Source organism: Mauremys reevesii, linkage group 4 (genome assembly GCF_016161935.1).
Source record: "Mauremys reevesii isolate NIE-2019 linkage group 4, ASM1616193v1, whole genome shotgun sequence".
Taxonomy (NCBI): Eukaryota; Metazoa; Chordata; order Testudines; family Geoemydidae; genus Mauremys; species Mauremys reevesii.
This window is the reverse complement of record NC_052626.1, coordinates 93,476,840-93,498,403: the sequence shown is the minus strand read 5'-3', so window position 1 is coordinate 93,498,403 and position 21,564 is coordinate 93,476,840. Positions and strand designations below refer to the sequence as shown.

Genomic DNA, 21,564 nt, shown 5'->3' with positions numbered 1-21,564 from the left:
CCAGGCTGCCCCTATTGTTCTTAAGTAGTCTGCGTTTCCCCCCACTATGTAAGAATTAAACCTCTTTTTTTCTTTTTTAGGATAATCAAGGCCTCTAGTGCATTTGTTATTTCTAGTATTTTAACAGGAAAATATCATAAACTAAAGAGCCCAATCTAGACACTGGATCACTCGAGAGATTGCTAAAGAAATATAAACAATGATCTGGCATCATTTACATCAATAAGAATTCTTCACCGACATCTGTAATTTAATAGTTCTAGACAACGATGCTGGTGTCCAAAAGTTGTTACCATCAGGTAATTCCTCAGAGGCTTGTGTATAATGAGTTCGAGGACAAATATCAACATTAGACATTAAAAATCACTTTCCCTCATTGACATTTTTGTTAGCAAACTCAGAAGGAAAAGCTAAGAATTGAATGTCTGAATGGATCTGACCTAGAGTCTCAGTCCTTTTAGATTCTAAGTGATAGTTTTCAGGGCTGCCATTTTTAGCAACTTTTCGCAAACACTTAAGTCTCTAATATATATTTAACAAAGACCAGTTGTACTGGCAGCACTCAAGTCACCAAATTCTGCTCCTCGGGTGCATTTATGATCAAGTACAGTACACATGGTTATTGCCATTTTCTATAAATGTTCACAAATATGCACAGAATTTAAAATTAAAGGAGGTTTTACTGTTATGAGAATTAAGGAACTAATGAGAAGAAACTGATTACAGATTTCAAAATAAAAGTTTCATTGCTACTCTACAAGGGGAAAAATATCTTTCTTTCTGCATGTAAGTGGAAATCCTCTCTGTTAAACACTCAAATGTTGTTGACTCTCTGAACACAAGCAGATAAATTCTTGGTGCCCTAGCAAGGTCACCAAACTGTAACTACTCTACAGCTAATGGTCTGTTTTAATAGTCTGTTTTATGACCTGGATGTATCAGACAACAAATTGTGTTTTTCAGAAATGTTTGGTAGGGGGTAATGACAACAGGAACAAAGTTTAGAGCATGAAAAAGATTGCCCAGCAAGCCTGGTTCAATAATATACATTGAAGTTAATTATACATAACCATATCTCTAGAATGGCCAAGACATAGTACTGGTTTCATGGAGTATAATGCCTTCCCACCTGCCTCTTTTTCTCAAACTCAAGCATAGTTGGTGTACTTGAAAAATACTCATATATTGCTTGCCCTCTATTCTTTTTTTCTAATAGTACAATTCTGTTTTCCCCCAATGCCATGTATAGCGCCTGTTGTACTGAAGTCGAGAATTATAGTGTCCTTACAATGTTGTTCAAAATATATCTTTTGACTTGAGCAGCTGGATTCTATTGTGGTTTGTTAAAGGGTCAGATTCTGATACCCATCAGTTAAGACCGATTTAAATCCTATTAAATTAGTGGGATTTGGATCAGACCCACTGAACAGTACCTTACTCTGTGATTACTCCCACTGCAGTCAGTGTGAATATTAATGTCAGAAAGGGTAACAGAATCTGGACATCAATCATATGAAATATTTCTGACTGCTTGGTGGCATGATTTGGTCACTCATTCTCCACTGGCCACATGCTAATGTCCTTAGTTTTTGCTAGAGGAGATCAAGAGGGGATAATTTCATTTAGGACAATCTACAAGTTTGTCATGTTGCCTGTGTTTTTCCATCTATTCAAACTTCAGATATTCTAAAACTCTATTTTTTCTGGGATACACTAATATTAGCTACACTGGTAAATTAATGCATTTCTTCCTTGATAAGTGCTTGTCCAAATCTGAAATTGCCAAATTTGGTCTGGCAGTCTGAGTTTTTAATCTGAATTTTGGCTCAGCTCTAGTATCTACGCAGTCTTTACATTGGCAAATTCCCTCTGAAGTCAACAGGAGTATGCTGCAGTAAGGACCTCAGGATTAGACCCAAAAAACCCGACAGAGTGGAGAGTCAACCAGTTATGCCTCTTGAAAGGATTTACAACCCAGAATTAAACTGGTGAACAACTCATTTCAGTTCTGTTGGTAATCATGGACTGTTTATAGCAACATATTAAATATGCTATTCATTTTCTAATTATGAACATATGTAGTATGTTTGCATCTATTTCTTTCAAGTGTGGTACTATTCTGAAAAGCAACTCTGACAGATTAGTGTAAATTGGAATAAGTCTATATCAGTCTGCAAGCTCCATTTTGTTTTCTGAATGCCATTTTGATTGTAATTTGGACTGCAACTTAACTTTTGCCTTTTAACATTCATATTATACTGTGATACTAGCAGTGTGCTAACAACGGAGAGCAAACAAGAGTCATTAACCTGGATGGTCTACCATTCAAATGAAAGCGCCTTAGGAGAATGAGGTGGCTGCAGCCCAGGGGAATCAGTTTTCCTACTCTGCACTCTAGGTGGGTTGTAACCAAGCAATGAATCACCTGACAGGGCATTTGAGGTCAGCTGACAGAGGGGGCTGGAACTTTGTAAATGGGAGGTTCTCTTACCAGCCTTTTTTAGAAGAGATGAAAACCAGAAGACAAGACTAGGAAAAGAAGAGGGACCTGAGACTGAAAAGATTGACTAAAACCCAAAGCTCTCAGAGTAGGGAGCACTCTGGATGGATGGTTTTTCCACAGCTCTATATGGCCCTTTTGTTTTGTCTGAGTAAAATGTGATTGGTTTAGAAAGACCTTTGCAAAGTCTGCGTGTCCTTTGAAGTAACTGTCACATAGTCTCTGAAGGGTGAAACAAGAATCCAGAGGGTCCAAAGATTTGGTGGAACTCTAGAGAGCATGCAGTTGCTAATGAGGAGCCTTGGGAGGGCCAGCACTAGTTTCAGGGCCTAACCAGTTGGACTGCAGAGTCCCATATCTCATGAAGGGATGCTAGTTAGAGGATCTGAACTTCAAGAGTATGCCTAGAAGTACAGAGCTGGAGACACTGTCCAGACCCAGCTAGCCAAGCACATGGTATCAAACACCAGGACAGCAGCCTGGTGAGTGGCCTCACATGACAACTTCTTACTCAATAGATTTCCTCTCTATATGTATTCAGAGTCCTATCTTCTGACTTTTATAATGAAAAATAAGTTTAAATTGCTTGTTACTCATGTTACCGCTGCAGAGCCAACACAACTAAGGGAGAGGGAACGGAATTATATTCCTTCTTGGGCAACATCAACAGAATTGTTTACTAAGGTCTGGTCTACACTACGACTTTAGGTTGAATTTAGCAGCGTTACCTCTATTTAACCCTGGACCCGTCCACACGACGAAGCCCTTTTTTTCGACTTAAAGGGCTCTTTAAATCAATTTCTTTACTCCACCTCTGACGAGGGGATTAGCACTGAAATCGGCCTTGCCGGGTCAAATTTGGAACAGTGTGGAAACAATTTGATGGTATTGGCCTCCGGGAGCTATCCCAGGGTACGTCTACACTACGGGACTATTCCAAATTTGCATAAACCGGTTTTGTAAAACAGATTTTATAAAATCGAGTGTGCGTGGCCACACTAAACACATTAAATCGGTGGTGTGCATCCACGGTCCGAGGCTAGCGTCGATTTCTGGAGCATTGCACTGTGGGTAGCTACTCCGTAGCTATCCCATAGTTCCCGCAGCCTCCCCCGCCCCTTGGCATTTCCGGGTTGAGATCCCAGTGCCTGATGGGGCAAAAATCATTTTCGCGGGTGGTTCTGGGTACAGCCTCACCCCTCCCTCCCTCCCTGACAGCGGCAGACAACCGTTTCGCGCCCTTTTTGCTTGGTGAACCGTGCAGACGCCATAGCACAGCAAGCATGGACCCTGCTCAGCTCCATACCGCAATCGTGGATGTTTTAAACACCTCGCGCACTCTCGTGCAGTATATGCTGAACCAGGACCTTCGAACCGAGGCGAGTAAGAGGCGGATACGGCAGCGCGGCGATGACAGTGATGAGGACGTGGACACAGAATTATCTCAAACCGCGGGCCCCGGCGCTTTGGAGATCCTGATGGTAATGGGGCAGATTCTATCCATTGAACGCCGATTTTGGGCCCGGGAAACAAGCACTGACTGGTGGGACCGCATTGTGTTGCAGGTGTGGACGATTCCCAGTGGCTGCGAAACTTTCGCATGCGTAAGGGCACTTTCATGGAACTTTGTGACTTGCTTGCCCCTGCCCTGAAACGCCATAATACCAAGATGAGAGCAGCCCTCACAGTAGAGAAGCGAGTGGCGATAGCCCTGTGGAAGCTTGCAACGCCAGACAGCTACCGGTCAGTCGGGAATCAATTTGGAGTTGGAAAATCGACCGTGGGGCTGCTGTGATGCAAGTAGCCAAAGCAATCACTAAGCTGCTGCTACGAAGGTTGTGACTCTGGGAAACGTGCAGGCCATAGTGGATGGCTTTGCTGCAATGGGATTCCCTAACTGTGGGGGCGATAGATGGAACCCATATCCCTATCTTGGCACCGCAGCACCAGGGCACCCAGTACGTAAACCGGAAGGGTACTTTTCAATGGTGCTGCAAGCACTGGTGGATCACAAGGGACGTTTCACAAACATCCACGCGGGATGGCCAGGGAGGGTTCATGGCCTCGCGTATTCAGAAGCACTACTCTGTTTAAACGGCTGCAGCAAGGGACTTACTTCCCAGACCAGAAAATAACAGTTGAGGATGTTGAAATGCCTGTCGTTATCCTGGGGGACCCAGCCTACCCCTTGATGCCATGGCTCATGAAGCCATACACAGGCAGCCTGGACAGTGGTCAGGATCTGTTCAATTACAGGCTGAGCAAGTGCAGAATGGTGGTGGAATGTGCATTTGGCCGTTTAAAGGCTCGCTGGTGCACATTACTGACTCGCTCAGACCTCAGCCAAACCAATGTCCCCTATGTTATTGCTGCTTGCTGTATTCTCCACAATCTCTGTGAGAGTAAGGGGGAGACCTTTATGGCGGGGTGGGAGGCTGAGGCAAATCACCTGGCCGCTGATTACGCGCAGCCAGACACCAGGGAGATTAGAAGAGCACACCAGGAAGCAGTGCGCATCAGAGAAGCTTTGAAAACGAGCTTCATCAATGGCCAGGGTACAGTGTGACTGCTGTGTTTGTTGATGAACACCCAACCCCCTTGATTGACTCAGTCCCTGTAAGCAACTCCCCCTCCCCCTTCGAGTACAGCTTACTTATGCAAATAAAGTCACTCTCATTTAAAAAGCATGAATTCTTTATTTTTTCATTATAAAAAGAGGGAGAGAAGTAAGGGTGTGCTTTGGGAGGAGGAAAGGAGGGATGGAGAAGGCCATTAAAAAAAAATTCAGAGTAACGGCATCCTTCTGGTTGGGCTGTCCACGGGGGTGGAGTGGGCGGGTGCACAGAGCCTCCCCCCACGCGTTCTTACACGTCTGGGTGAGGAGGCTAAGGAACATGGTGAGGGGGGAGGGTGGTTATACAGGGGCTGCAGCGGCACTCTGTGATCCTGCTGCCGTTCCTGAAGCTCCACAAGACGCCGGAGCAGGTCAGTTTGATCACGCAACAGCCCCAGAGTTGCATCCCGCCACCGCTGATCTTCCTGCCGCCACCGCTGATTTTCCTGCCGGTCTTCCTGCCGCCACCTCTCATCTCGGTTGTCCCTCCTGTCCTCACGTTCATCCCTCCTGTCCTCACGTTCACTGGCCTCTTTCCTGTAATTTGAAACCACGTCCTTCCACTCATTCAGATGAGCTCTTTCATTGCGTGTAACTTCCATAATATCCGAGAACATCTCATCTCGCGTCTTCTTTTTCCTCCGCCTTATCTGTGCTAGCCTTTGGGATGGAGGAGGGACGCTTGAAAAATTTGCAGCTGCATGAGGGAGATAAATATTTAGAAAGATACATTTTACAGAACAATGGTTATACTCTTTCACAGTGAAAAGCACTATTCACCTTACATAGCACATGTGATTTCCCTACAAGGTCGCATTTTTCATCTTAATAGTGACTGCTTGCATCTCTGGGGTTACAGATCTCACAGACTCAGGTCCAGTCATCAGGATTCAGCTTGCATGCGGCCATGGTAAGCCACTGTCTCAGTGATTTACCCCTCCCCCCCCAACGCATGGCTAATACCACGCTAGCTCCTGCTAATCAACAACCTTCCCCTCCCCACCCACTGCTTGTCCGGTAGCTTGGGAAGATCGCCTCGCCGGTGACCAAACAGAAAAGATCATCGGCATTTCACCCCTCCTCCCCGCTTCGCTATGTGCAGGAAAGTGGTTTTTTTAAGCTGCTGCATTCCACGAACCCAGTAGAAAAATGGCCACCCCCCTTACTTAAATTCCTGATTTTTAACCAGGTTATCCTGAACGATATCACTTTGCTGAGGATAACAGAACAAGATAAAGAGCGGATGCTTCTTGAATGCCAGCAGTCCCCGGGACCATACGCTGCGATGCTTTGCCACGCAATGATACCTGATTACTTGCTACATGCATGGCATGGTAAAGTGTCCTACCATGGTGGGCGGAACAAGGATGCCTTGCCCAGAAACCTTCTGCAAAGGCTTCTGGAGTACCTACAGGAGCGCTTCATCGAGATGTCCCTGGAGGATTTCCTCTCAATCCCCGGACATGTTAACAAACTTTTCTAAGTAACTATACTGTCTGCGAATGCATCCCAAGTCCTCAGGGCAAATCAATCATTAAAAAAGGCTTGCTTAAAAAACACTGTTTGCTATTTGCAAAGGTACACTCACCAGAGCTCCCTTCCAGGGCGTCATTCTCTGCAATAGTTGCTTGTGAGGGCTGGGAGCAGGGTAATTCCATCAGGGTGATAAAAAGCTCCTGGCTGCTGGGGGTCACGAAGTGCTGTGTGCTCTCTGCGAGGTCTTCCTCTTCTTCTTCCTCTTCATCTTCCCCGTCTGCATAATCCTCAGACATGGCAGAGATTACAACCCCCACCTCGGAATCCACGGTCAGGGGTGGGGTACTTGTGGCGCAGCCCCCTAAAATTCCATGCAGCTCAGCATAGAAGCGGCATGTTTTTCGACCTGCCCCGGACCTTCCGTTTGCTTCTTTGGTTTTCTGGTAGGCTTGTCTGAGCTCCTTAACTTTCACTCTGCACTGCACGGAGTCCCTGCTGTGGCCTTTAGCAGTCATAGCCTTAGAAATTCTTTCAAATACTTTTTCATTTAGTCTTTTGGAACGCAGTTCTGTTAGCACTGAATCCTCTCCCCATATAGCGATCAGATCCAGTACCTCCCGAGCGGTCCATGCTGGGGCTCTTTTTCGATTCTCAGGAGACTGCATTGTTAACTGTGCTGATGAGCTGTGCGTGGTCACCTGTGATGATGAGCTCTCCACGCTGTCGAAGCAGGAAATGAATTTCAAAAGTTCGCGGGGCTTTTCCTGTCTACCTGGCCAGTGCATCCGAGTTGAGAATGCTGTCCAGAGCGGTCAGTGGTGCACTGTGGGATAGCTCCCGGAGGCCAATACCGTCGATTGCGGCCACACTAACCCTATTCCGATATGTTAATACCGATATTAGCGCTACTCCTCTCGTCGGGCAGGAGTACAGAAACCGATTTAAAGAGCCATTAAAATCGATATAAGGTGCCTCCTAGTGTGGACGGTTGTGGCGTTAAATCGGTTTTACGCTCGTAAAACCGATTTAAACGCCTAGTGTAGACCAGGCCCCAGAGTGCTCTATAGTGACCGCTCTGGACAGCGCTCTCAACTCAGATGCACTGGCCAGGTAGACAGGAAAAGGCCCGCCAACTTTTGAATTTCAGTTCCTGTTTGGCCAGCGTGGCAAGCTGATCAGAACAGGTGACCATGCAGAGCTCATCAGCATGATGTGCACATTGCAGGGGCATATTGCCTGACACGTACTTTGTGAGAAGTCTATGACCACATCTATGTCCTCATCACTCTCGTCACCGCGCTGCCATTGCCTCCTTGCCTGGTTTTGCGCAAAACAATTGTCTGCCGTTGCTCTGACGGAGGGAGGGGCAACTGACAACATGGCTTACAGGGAATTAAAATCAACAAAAGGGGTGGCTTTGCATCAAGGAGAAACACAAACAACTGTCACACAGAATAGCCCCCTCAAGGATTGAACTCAAAACCCTGGGTTTAGCAGGCCGTTGATTTCACAAAACAAATTGGGTCAATTTCTTGTTTTGATCCACTCCATCTATCTTTTACATCTTAGGCTGGCAGCAGACAGTGCAGTACGACTGCTAGCCATCGTCATCTCCTGGGTGCTCAGCAGAAGATGCTGCATTACGATTGCTAGCCATAATCATCTCCTGGCTGCTTGTAAGAAGACAGTGCAGTACGAGTGCTAGCCATCATCATCTCCTGGGTGCTCGGCAGAAGATGGGAATGACCTGGCTGAGTCACTCTCATGTCTGCCCAGGCGCCCCTGACCGACCTCTCCGAGGTCGGCTAAAAGAGCACCCAGGAATATGACGATGATTGCTACCAATCGTAATGCACTGTCTGCTGCCAAAAGGCAATGAGCTGCTGCTGTGTAGCAATGCAGTCCCACGTCTGCCAGCACCCAGGAGACGTACGGTGACGGTGAGCTGAGCAGGCTCCATGCTTGTCATGGTATGGAGTCTGCTCAGGTAACCCAGGAAAAAAGGCACGAAACAATTGTCTGCCGTTGCTTTCACGGAGGGAGGGAAGGAGGGAGCGGGGGGGGGGGCTGACGACATGTACCCAGAACCACCAGCGACACTATTTTTGTCCCATCAGGCATTGGGATCTCAACCCAGAATTCCAATGGGCAGCGGAGACTGTGGGAACTGTGGGATAGCTACCCACAGTGCAACGCTCTGGAAGTCGACGCTAGCCTCGGTACTGTGGACGCAGTCCGCCAACTTAATGCACTTATAGCATTTTGTGTGGGGACACACACAATCGACTATAAAAACGATTTCTAAAAAACGACTTCTATAAATTCAACCTAATTTCGTAGTGTAGACATACCCTAAATTCCAATCAGATACAGCTGTATAACCCCACTGGAGATAAATTTAGCCTGGAGAACCTTTTGTACTGATGACGATGCCCAAAAGGAAAGAACCCAGCTTAACTCTCATAGCCCAAGCTGAATTTTCAAGCTTAGTATTTAGAAAAAAATACTTGTTAAACACTGAGCACATTTGATATGTAGTAACTGAGAAACAATAAATGTGGGATCCAATGACAACATTTCTAATGTGTCAGTTTACAGAGTGGAACCACACTTTAAAGTATTATCAAAAGTGAAATTCACTTGATTAAGCAGAATAAAGTAGTATGCATAAGTCCTAGAGGTGACAGAGTATGAACAGAAAGCCTGACAACACATTTCACAGATTACACCGTAAATACCCCTGATCACTAGACACTATTAGACCAACAACTAGCCTTATCATTCCACCTAGAAAGACTCTTTGCATAAGATACCAGAGTTGCAGTCTAAAAATTTCACCATCCATTGGAATCATTGATATTCCTATGTCATTCCCTCTGATATTATACACTTCATACTGTACTCACTCAAGATTGTCTTGCTCATTATGTCCCAATACTTGTTTACCAAAAATGTCAAGCTAACAACAAAATTAGAATTCAAATTTAGACAATGCATATGATCAGGAAAAAGCCCTTACTGAATTCTCTCTCCTGGTAAGAACTCATTACTGTGTATTTACATAATGTTGTTTTGAAAGTCAGTGAAATGACAGTTAGTTATTAGTTGAACCTCAATGGTTTTCCTACTTGGGATCCAGCGATCACTTTAACCAGGTAAATCAAATAACCAACATATGGCCATAATATTATACTTTCTGTACTTCCATGACAGCCTTTTAAGGATGCATTCCAATGTTTTATTAATGTTTGTTGTGATAGTTCTTTTGTGTGCTGCAAGGCTCACATGCCAAATCCATTTAAGATTTTTTTAAAATATGCAAGAAAAGGAGTTTTCACTATGATTTCAAAGCTATGAAGCTTCCAGTTATTCAGACACCATGCCTCAGTTTATTGCCCCTCTAGAACCCATGGCATTGTGCAGATGCATTTTGTTTTCTTTATGTAATGTCCTCCCCTGGAAATAAATAAAATGCATTGTTATTTTTAATCTATATTCCAATGGCTTCCAGTGCCCAGTACACTCTTCCCCCCCTCCATGTTCCATTCATGTGGATGGCGAGCAAAGTGGCAAGGATAGTAATGATGACCCTATATTCAAATGATACCTAGAGAAGACATCACCAGAAGCACATAAAGCAATCATGAATATATTCACAGATCAGGCCATCCCCTAGTGTCCCTCATCAAGTTAGCATGCAGCATTTTATAATGCAGGAAGGCACACTACTTCAAATTGGTCAACTATCTTCTGTGATGCAATCACTCCAGGGGAAATATGTCAGATAAAAATATACTCAATCAAAGCTCAATATTTATTTTTCTCAGACCCCAGTGCATAGAGGTTATACTCCAATCACAATTCTCAAGAGTCAAGAGATTTGAAAGAGATTTCATTCTTGCATTTTTGAACAATGCTGGAAATAGAACCTGTAGTCTCATGGATTCACAACCCACATGCCATATGAACTAGACTACCAGTCTAAGTGAAATAATTTTTAAAAAGAGCATGTATAGTTATTTTAAAATTGATTTCACTGTTATATTATCCTTAGCTTCACATCACAGACTCATATACATGATGAAATTGTTTGGAAATACTGTACATATATCTCTGGTCCCATTCAGATTAGAAAAAAATTTCTAATTATACAACAAAGGTCGCTCTTTCGGTAAGAGAAAAGGAATCTATTTTCCAGTTCTTTGTCTACATAGAATATCAAACACTAATTTGGAACATACCGGTAATACCTATATATTATAACTAGACTAAGTCTGAGACCAAGCTTCCTAGAAATCAAAATTAATTCTCCCACTTCAGTTTTTTCTTTTTCTTCTTCGATAAAGTATATATTTAAGACTAAGAAGCTAAATCAAAGTCTTAGGAAAATAAAATTGTTTTATTGTTAGCTTGGTATTGCTTGTGATGTGTGTATTTGGATGCCAGAGAGGGTTTTCAGAAGAGGGAAGGGATGAGACTCTATCCAGGCAAGAGTGCTGAATGCCCCTATCTTCCAAAGGCTGGAAACCCCTCCTTATCCCAGTGTTAGCACCCACGCTCTTAGTCACCCCTCTAAAAGCAGCCAATTACAAGTTGCAATAAACCTGGAAAATGGTTTTATTTTAAGCATAGTAACAATTACCACTGATTTCCTTTTTATTGCTTTAAAACCACACACACAAACAATAATTAACAAGATTTAAAACACAATATATTTAGTTTCTTGGTCCATAGAAAAAAATGGGTACTTGTTTCTGTACATCACAAGGTGACTGTTAAAGAAAGAAAATGTAATATGCTTACCCCAAATAGCATAGGGGAGCCAGTAGGGGTTGGGGAGGAGACAGAGAGAGAGACAGAGACAGACAGATTCAGTAATTGAAATGTTTCTTTGGGCACACCATTTGTGGACATATTTCATTTAAATGAATAATAAAATTATATTGTCATTTCAATTTCTCACCTTTTCACTTGTATCTTAAGCATTTTATGTCTGAGAGTCAAGACAAATTTTTCCAGTCCACTTGCATACATTAAAACAGGACCGCCGGGGGGGGGCAGCAAGAGGGGCAATTTGCCCCAGGCCCCGCAGGGGCCCCCACGAGAGTTTTTTGGGGCCCCTGGAGCAGGGTCCTTCACTCGCTCCGGGGCCCCCGGAAAACTCTCGCGGGGCCCAGGCCCCCCGAGCTTCTTCCACTTCGGGTTGTCGTCGGCAATTTGGCAGTGGGGGGTCCTTCCTCTCCGGGACCCACCGCCGAAGTGACCCAAAGACCTGCGGTGGGGAGTCCTTCCGGCACTTCAGCGGCGGGTCCCGGGGCAGGTCTTCGGCGGCAATTCAGCAGCAGGGAGTCCTTCTGCCCCTGGACCCGCCGCCGAAGTGCTGGGTCTTCGGCGGCGGGAAGACCCTAGGCCCTCTGAATCCTCTGGGCGGCCCTGCATTAAGACTGTGACAAAGTTCTCAAAACATAAAACAGAATAAGTTAAAATGTAAAATCAGATAAGGAAAGTGTGCCATCGCCAGTGGGGTATCATTATGAGAGCTGGTGTCCAGAATGTCATTTTATTGACTTCACTGGTCATTGGATCAGGTCCTTGTTGAATGGCATTGAGTTACTATAACAATGGTGGCCATATATATAGACCAAACAGCTTAAACTGGATGAGTGGAAAAACCCAAACCACAAAAATTCAGTGGTTTCACTCAGTGGTATCCTTCTAGAGGGGAAGAGTGGTTTTGTGGTTAAGGCGCTAGCCATTAAGTCTGGGTTCAATTCATCACTCTGAAGCCCACAGACTTCCTGCGTGAATTGGACAAGTCATTATCTCTCTGTGCCTCATTTCCACATTTGCAAAGTGGGGGTGGTAATGCTTCTTTTATCTATCTTGTCCATTTAGATTGTAAATTATTCAAGGCGGAGACTGTTTTACTCTTGTACATACAATGAAGCCCCAATGTTGGTTGTGGCCTTTAGAAACTCTTGTAATAAAATAATAAATGAAAGTCAATGTAAGCTTTGGGTACACAAACAAATACAAGATCAGGCTCTCTCACATACTTAAGCCCTATTGACTTAATGCAGATGCTTAAAGTTAATCATATGCTTAAGTGATTGGCTGAGCTGTGGCCTCAATTAACCTTGCTTCCCCACTCTCATCTCTGTTTCTCTTTCAGATATTTTAATCATTCCCAAACTGGGACTTTCCTCACAAATATATACTAAACCTCTCATTCATATTACACAAATGAGAGAGATACAAGCCTGCTAGTGCATGCACATGCACACAATTATATATTGATACACACACAACTATTGTCTTTCAGCACCTGGCTCCTGCTTCCACACTTGGAAATATTCTGAATATTCTATTTACTTAATCTGATGCTTTCAAGCACTCTTCTTCATGTGATGCTTATCAGACTTACTCACCAAACTTCACAAGTGCTGATTAATTTTGCTGTACAATTAAATTAATTATTACCACTGTAGTTCATGCAAAGGGGGTAAGAAAATAACATTTTAAATGTAAAAAAAGTCATTTAATTTGCAAGGTGAAAATTAATCTTTAAACAACAATACAGCCTCCTCTCACCCAGTGGAATGTATAGTGATAAACAACAGCTACTATAACATGTACAGACTGTTGAGAAAGTTATTAACGTTTAAATATTCTCGCAGCAGCAGCATGGTAAGCGATCAGAATTGAATTATATTTAATATAATATTTAACTGCAGGAAAATAATTAGTCTTGTATTTAACATGATTACAGGGAACTTGAATTACTTTGCTGATGAGGCCAAGTTTTTGAAAGCTTTTTCAATCAGTTTTCTAACTAAAAAAAATATACACACCTGTGCATCTGAGATAATTATAATGTTTCTAAATAATTCAATTTATTCAGCGCTGTCCATTTCAGAACAGATCTATTTTTTTAAATCAGTTCTAAAATAATCTCATTATGGAGTTCAGTAATTGACTCACATAATATCTCATTTGAATGATTGCTTATTGACTCATTGCTACTGATTTTACTGAGTCCCATTTATTGATCCAGTGATAAATTTGTTTGTAATCATGTCCATCTGCCACTCTCACATGGTTCTCCCCACATCCTTTTCTGCACTGTAGTTTCTGCCCTCTCTCCCCCCCATTTCCCTTTCTTTGTCACCCATCCACAATTCCCAACAGCTCAACCTACTCTTCTTCCCCTCTTCATTGCAATCCTCACCCGCTTCTCACCAGCACATATCCAGGTCCTATATCCACACCCTCTTCACCTCTGGTAGCATACGCCTCACCTGGCCCTTCCCTCCACCCCCCACCCTGTCCACCTTCCTCACTGATTTTCGCCAACATCTCCATCCCTGTGGTGCCACCATTTCTAAGCTCATTACATCCCTTTCCTTCCCGCCTACCTTTCTCCTGCTGTCTCTGGAATGCCCATTCTATCAAAAGATCCACAGCCTCTTTATATCTTGCTTCCTCCAGGTCCTGGCTCTCAAAGAGACCTGGGTCTCTTCATCTCACATTGCCTCTGCAACTGCTCTTTGTTATTAGGGGTCTCCACCTTCTTGAACAGTGCCCACCCTGGATCAGGCCATGCTTCTCTTCTCCCATTCCTACCATTTTCAGCCCCTTTCTCCTCCCTCTTTCCATTCATCTTGCTCTTTTCAGCAGCACTGTGTCCAGCCCTACACTCCTCCCCACTTCCATGCTGCTGCCATCTACCCAACTCCTCCCCATCGGTCTTCTCTAGCTGACTTCTGGCCTGCTCTCTGCCTCACCTCACAATCTCACAGACTTATCCTCAGTGACTTCAACTTCTGTGTTGATGAGCCATCCATCCCCATAGCCATATGCCTCCTGGCTCTCACCTCTTCATTCAACCTGCAACCCTGCTTCAACTCTTTCACTTACCAAATGGGCCATTCACTTCACCAAGCACTGCTCTCTTGCTGATTTCTCCATTGCTGAGTTCCCCTCTCTGCTCATCATCTGGTCTCTTGCAACATTACTCATCTGCCACCTATCCTCTTGCCCTGTCATTCAACCAATCTGTGACTTACAGTCCATGACTTCTGATAGCTTCTCTTCTGCTCTCAGTCCTCTCCTCCTTTTCTTCCATAGACTTTGCTGTTGATTCTAACCAGGCTTCCTTCTCCTCCCACTTGACTTTTTTGTCCCCACTCCTGGCACAAAGGACAACCTGTCAACCACAGTTCTGAGTCATCCCTCACATCCACTTCCTCCACTACTGCTATCACACTATGGAACATCTCTAGTGAAACTCTTGTGACCAGGCTGACCTCATCCACCACAAATTTCTTCTCTCCTCCTTCAGTTCTGACATCTTCCTATCTAAACACTTATTTCTCCATCCTATATGAATCCCATGTCTACAATCCCAGTCACCTTTTCACCATCTTTGACTCCTCCTAATACCTTCCCCCACCATCCTGCCTCTAGTATTTTCTCTCTTCACAGGATCCTGATCTTTCCTTCAAAGAATAAACTGTAAAGTTAATCTTTTCCCTTCCCCTCCTATAACAATCTCCTCCTTCTCCTATGTCTTGGACTCTGAAGTTTTTTAATTTGCTCCCCTCCTTCAAGTTCTCCCCTTGCCCTAGTAATCCTATCCCATTCCTGGTCTCCCTCTCACCCACTCTCATCCCCTCCCTCACTCTTCTCCACCTTTTGCTCCCTCCTGGTTCTTTCCCCTCTCAATACAAGCATACTTTAGATTTTCCCTGCTACTTTTCAGCAGTAGTGGGAGATGCAAGTGGGGTTATCTCCCCCCCACTTCATCTCTAAGAGCACTGATTTCGCTGTTTGCAGTTGCTGTCTGGAGTTCCTGTCCTCCAGTTCCACCCTAGAGCCTCTCCAATGCAACTTCTACCCCTTTGTAATCCAATGAAACGTGTCTCTCTTGACTTCCTGGCCATAGTTGAGAACCAGTACTCAATCTTCCTCTACCAGCTTGACAGGCTCAACCAGGCTCTTGTTCTTGATACTTGTCATTCTTTGACTTCTGTGATTCCATTATCTCCTGGTTGTCCTCCTCCCTCTCTAATTGTTCCTCCAGCTTGTTGTTTAAAGAATCCTTCTCACTCGCTCTCCAGCTTTCTGTGGGGGTTCCACAGGCTCTGCCCTTGGTTTTCTCTCTTCTCCCTCTATACCCTGTCTCTAGGTAATCTTATCTGCAAACTAATTCCACTATCATTTCTGTGCTGATGATACTCAGATCACGTCATCCTTTCTCATCTGTGATTCCATTCTCTCCTAGTTGCCTCTATTCTAGCCGTCTCTTGTGCAAACTAAAATCTTGGTCTGTCACTCTGACATCTTCTCAAGGATACCTAGCTATCATCTTAAGATCATCATAGCCAAAACAGAGCTCCTAATCTCTCCCTGCCCTTCCTGTGCACAACATCATCACCCTTCCTGTCACACAAGCCTATCACCTGAATGTTATCTGACTCAGAATTCTTTCTAGGTCCTCACATCCAGGCTGTGTCTAAATCTTGCTGATTTTTTCCTGCATAATATCTCCAGGATACAACCTTTCCTATCTATCCACACAGCCAAACCTCTTGTTCAGTCTGTAATCATCTTGTGTCTTGATTGCTGGAAAATCCCTTCTCTGGCCTTGACAAACGATGTCTTGCCCTGCACATATTCATTCAAAATATTGCTGCAAAGGTCACTTTCCAAGCTTGTTCCTTTGACTACATCAGCCCCCTTGTAGCAGGGTGGACCCTGCTCCGGGGTTTTAAGAGGTTTAAAATGTGGCCTGACAGAGCTGAGCTGATTGGGGAAGGGGCTGCAGCTGGGGGCCACGCCCCAAACTGAGGAGCAGGGCCTTATAAAAGGCCAGATCAGCCAGGAAGCCAGAGAGTCTCTCTCTGTGGTTAGAGAGAGATGGGCCTGGCTGCTTAGACGTTAAGATAAGTACCTAGGGTGAAGCAGGAGGGGGAAAAGGCTGAGGGGCTGGGGAAAGCTCCAGCCTAGGAAAGCCCCAGGCCTGCGGCCTAGTACGGGGCTAAGAGGTACTGGGGTTTGCAGGGGGCAACCTAAGGATAGGTAAAGCAGCAGGTCCGAACCCCGTTGCCGGTGATGAGAAGGCTGACACTGCAGTCTGTCCCAGGATATGGGGCTCGATAGTGACTGAGCAGTAGCCATTCTGAGGCAAGTGGGGATAGCGTGGTGGCGGGGGTTCCCCTGAGAGGGAGAGACCCAGTTAGAGTAAAAGGGGCACCGGGTCCAGGGAGGGACACGGGGCTGAGAGTAAAGCAGGTGGCTCACCAGCCTGCAGAGGGTGCTCCGGACTGGAAAAAGAGCTAAGTTGCGGAGTAACCAGTAGGAGGCGCCGCAGGGGTGAGTCTGACCATTTACACCCCTCTTTGTATCCCTCCTCTGGCTCCCCTTTCTCCATCCTGTCAGACAAACTACTTGCCTTCTCTTTCACGACCCTTCAAAACCCATCTTCACCCTGCCTATCATCATTCATTCACTAACAAGATGCTGGCTCTCACCTCTACTTGTCCAAGGATGCCAGTCTTCATCACCCACTTTTTACATTTTTAAACAAGCACCTTTGTGCTTTCTCCCATGCAGCCTCTCACTCGCACAAGGAGCTCCCAGTAAACATCCATATAGCTACCTCATCATCATCCGTCACATAATATTAAATCTCTTCTTTTCTGCAATAACTACAAAAAACTTGGCACTGATTTAGGAAGATGGAGTGCTGTGACCCCTGCCTATTACACTGACCAAAACTGTCCTATTGTTTCCCTGTGGTTCCCCATCTGCCTTTCTGTATCCAATGGTTGTCTCTTGTCATACACATAGATTTGTAAGCTCCTGTGTTTGTACAATGTAAAGTGTTTGTACAGCACCAAGTACAATGGGGCTCTTAGGTATTAACACAATGCAAATATTATAAACAAAAATAAATTTCTCTTAAAATTATTTTGTTTGGAAAATCTTCATTTTTTTCTTTTCAGGAGAAAAAAAGAGTCTGATGACTCTGACTGCTGCAAAAGACAAATTTGGGTAGTTCATTGTTAGAATTGGTTGGAAATATTTAACAAATTCTTGCAATTAAAACTCCCACATGGTAATACAAAAGACATAATTAATAGCAACTTTTTATTTTAAGAGACAACGTTACATAAAACTGTGGCTTTTGGGGACTTTCAAAGGGCTTTGTTCTTTTCCAAGTCTTGGTAGCAAAATCTGCTTTTTTTGTGAAGGTCCCTATCAATTTGTGACTAACATGGAAAGTTACCACCTATAACAATGTGACATCAGTAACTCTCAAAATCTGCTTTTGAAAATATTTTCCATGAAAAAACTGAATGCACTTGATAGGAAAACCATTGGGACTACTGGCTGAGCTTTAATGGCCAGGGCCATTTAAAGATCGTCAATAAACTACAAGCTTCATCAGCAACTCATCTATGACAAGCCAGAGTTACCATACCGCAAGGCAGCCAGCATTATTCTGTGTTCCAGACTCACCCGCAGTCACTTTAATGCTCTTCTGAGTCTCAGCTGGGTCTCATTGATATGCAAGTAACAAGTCCTAACAAACATGTCAGCTGAAGCACTCCTCTCATCATTATAAATTTGTTTCAGAAACATCTGAGATGCACAGCTGGATGTCAGGGGTGATCCATCTATTCTGATCTTTAAAAGTTGCACAGCCCATATATCAATTAGAGGGCACTTTCCCCATTGAAAGTAGCATTATTTAAAGTCTAGTATTAAGTCTAATAACAACAAGTTACCAACATAAACAATAAATGTTTTATTAAAGGAATAGGTTCTTCAGAGTATGTAAAGGTAAAGGTATACTTTTTTTTTTAAGTAAGAGAATTGACATGAAATGTGATATGAAAGCTTGCCCGGTTTTCTCACCTCACAAAATGCAGCTCACACAAAAGCATACCTAAGAAAACAATTTTAGATTTGCTCTACCCAACATTAGACATAACAATGTAACATCATCTTTGCTGATATGAATTAAGATTAACTTCTTAAAGTGATACATGGGTTTTGAAAAGTGGAAGGTGACAAAAAAATAACAGAACATGATGGGACTAAAGCTTCATCTACTCAAGTTCACATGAATGGGGGGAGGGATAGCTCAGTGGTTTGAGCATTGGCCTGCTAAAACCACAGTTGTGAGCTCAATCCTTGAGGGAGCCACTTGAGGATCTGGGGCAAAAATCAGTACTTGGTCCTGCTAGCAAAGGCAGGGGGCTGGACTCAATGACTTTTCAGGGTCCCTTCCAGTTCTATGAGATAGGTATATCTCTCTTTTTTTATTTAGTCCAATTCAATATTCCATCACAAATTGCCTCTCTCTAATTCACAGTTTTGACACATAATTAGAGTGGTTTCCATACAATTACAAATGTGCTCTGCCTAGTGGGTAAGGTACTGGACTGGAAGTCAGAAACTTCAGTTCTACTCCTACCTCTACCACTGGTGTGTGACCTTGAGGAAGTTGCTTTACTTCTTTGTGCTTCTCTTCTCCATCCCCATTTATCAGTCTTATCCTTTAGAATGTAAGCTCTGCAGGGCAGAGACTATTTCTCACAATTTGTACATACAGCATCTAGCACAACAGGACCTAATCTTGGTTAAGGAATCCAGGTGCTACTGTAATATTAAAAATAATGACCCTTGGTATAATGTCTATAGCAAAAGATTCCACAATGACCTTGTCTACATTTAGACAATTATTAGATAAGGATGCACCAGAACATGATGTAATCGCAAGCATAGCCAAAGAAAAAAAATTGTCAGCACTGTTTCAGAAATGATGATTAAAGCCCTCTTTGACAACAAAAATTTTTGGAGTGTAGATAAGGCTAATCTGTTCAACAATTTTTCGGTCAGGCTATTGTATGGTAGAGATGTTAATTCTTTCACCACTTACTTCGATATCTCTGGTTTACCTTGAGCTCAGATTTTAATTAGCATCTCAACCTGGATGACACATCCTCTTCCAGGCAGCACTATCAGAATGTTCTGTCAGCTCTATATTGTAGAGGATGTTACAGATGTCAACATTCTATTATTTTGTTTTACCACAAAAGATCATTCTGCATAGAAAATTGGAACACTCTATACCCTGTTTGTCCTGTTAGATAAAAAAAATTGTCATTTTACATCTGATTTACATTTCCCTTCTTAGTTTAAGACATTATCTTTTGGAATTAAAGGCGTGTCTGATGATAACCCTCCCTCCCTCTCTCTCTCCCTCTCCCTCTCTCTCTCTCCTTTTGTATTGTGCTTGGATATTCTGGAGCTTAAGAATGCTTTCTTTCTAAACCTTCATATGTCAGTGTCTTCATGTATTATACAGATCATCTTTTTTTTTTTAAATCAAAGACACAGAACAAGAAATTTCTTAATTTAAGAGCTTCACAGCCACTGGACCATAACACTAGTTCCATTAAATCCATTTAACTTGGCATAATACATACCCCCACAGTGGATCAGTGTTAGAGCCACAATTTAACTCTCTCTTTCAGTTGATCTCTACAAGATTTCACATTGGGTCATGATATGCAGTCCACTGTTTATACACAACATAATATCAGGTAGATTCGTTAGCTTGCACAGTGTTTAGTAAGCTGGTTTTAGGTTTGGCCTAAATCACCAATTTGGGTGGATGACAGTGTTTCAGGCCCCTACTATGGGGTATGTATGATTTGTAACTAACTCATATTTTGGTACAGTGTTTTACATTTAGGGAATGGGTCATGTAATCTCATGCTTATAACAAAAAAATGGGAAACTGGGGAATTCCAGTTCCTCTCACAGCTAAACCTCTGACTCGTTGTGTGTGACATGGACCAAGCTGATTCGGTTGCAAACAGGAAAATTCCGCTGATTTTATGGTCTAAGTTACAAAAACCTGAAACCAACCAACCAACCAATGATTGTCATCTGAGGAGAGAGAGATTTAGGGCTGGAATAGTATGGGCAACATGGAGCAGAGGCTGAAGTCCAATGCAGAGATGTGTGAGATATTTTATACAGCTCTTGCCTAGACAAGGTCAAGCACTAACCAGGGCTACTGATTTCTCAGTTCCATCTCTATCTTCCTATGGCTTTCACTCTGTCCACAATTTTTAAAATCCCCAAGAGAAACTAATAAGATGCATGTGTATAGCACATCTCAGGATTTCTCCCTGTTGTTACTCTATCCCCATTACCCTCTTAGCCCCTCCTTATATCCCCCCTCCCCCCACACACATTTTGTTTTTGTCTTTTCTAACTGTGCTAACTCAAATTTAGGGCCAGCTTCTGACAATCATTTTTGCAGATGCATGGCGGGGAGGTGGAAGAACTAGGACCACATAAAGAACCTTCTTCCCCTTGTGAACCTTATGGTCAGAGCTCAGGGATTACTTCTGCCAAGCGCCTCCAAGGGACATACATTGTCCCAAAGTTGGATGGAAAGAGAATGACCCTGACTGCTCTCTTGCACTGACATGACACCAGCACACCAGGGAAGTACAATGCATCCCCTATAAGGAGCTGTAGGAATGAGCATGCTCTCCCTGAAGGCAGGGAATTCTGGGTGCCATTTTGCTTCCCTGAGACAAAATAGTTCCCAGAGCTCAGCTTGATATGGCTCACAAGGGCCTTTAGCCTCTAAGCACTTCATAGCAGAGACTTGTCATTTTTATTGCTCATATGTGCACACACATCCTATGGCCCTGTAAAATAAAAAAAAAAGTCCATAAAGTACTGCCTTATCCCAACATCTCAGAGATACCTAACATGAATGCCCTGATACAACTCACTGTAATGATTGGGTCTGCTTTCCCATATCTCACTAAGTATTATTCAGTAAATTAACTTGACTTCCCTATGTCTTTCAAGGGAAAGTCAAGAAAAGTCCTTCATCTCAAGGAAAATGTGATTGATTGTCTTTGTATGACTGCAGTAT

At 43.5% G+C, this 21,564-nt stretch overlaps 1 protein-coding gene across 8 annotated transcripts in view; it reads right to left on the bottom strand.

The window, feature by feature from the left end:
- Positions 1-19,621, bottom strand: part of SPON1 (spondin 1) — a 416,250-nt gene extending 396,629 nt beyond the window's left edge. For 5 of the 8 annotated variants that reach the window (XM_039539043.1, XM_039539048.1, XM_039539049.1 and 2 more), the window contains exon 1: positions 19,540-19,621. The gene's annotated coding sequence lies outside the window, so the exon portion shown is untranslated. The remainder of the gene's footprint in view (positions 1-19,539) is intronic. The other 3 variants (XM_039539045.1, XM_039539044.1, XM_039539046.1) reach the window with 3 other exon arrangements.
- Positions 19,622-21,564: the final 1,943 nt, after the last annotated feature.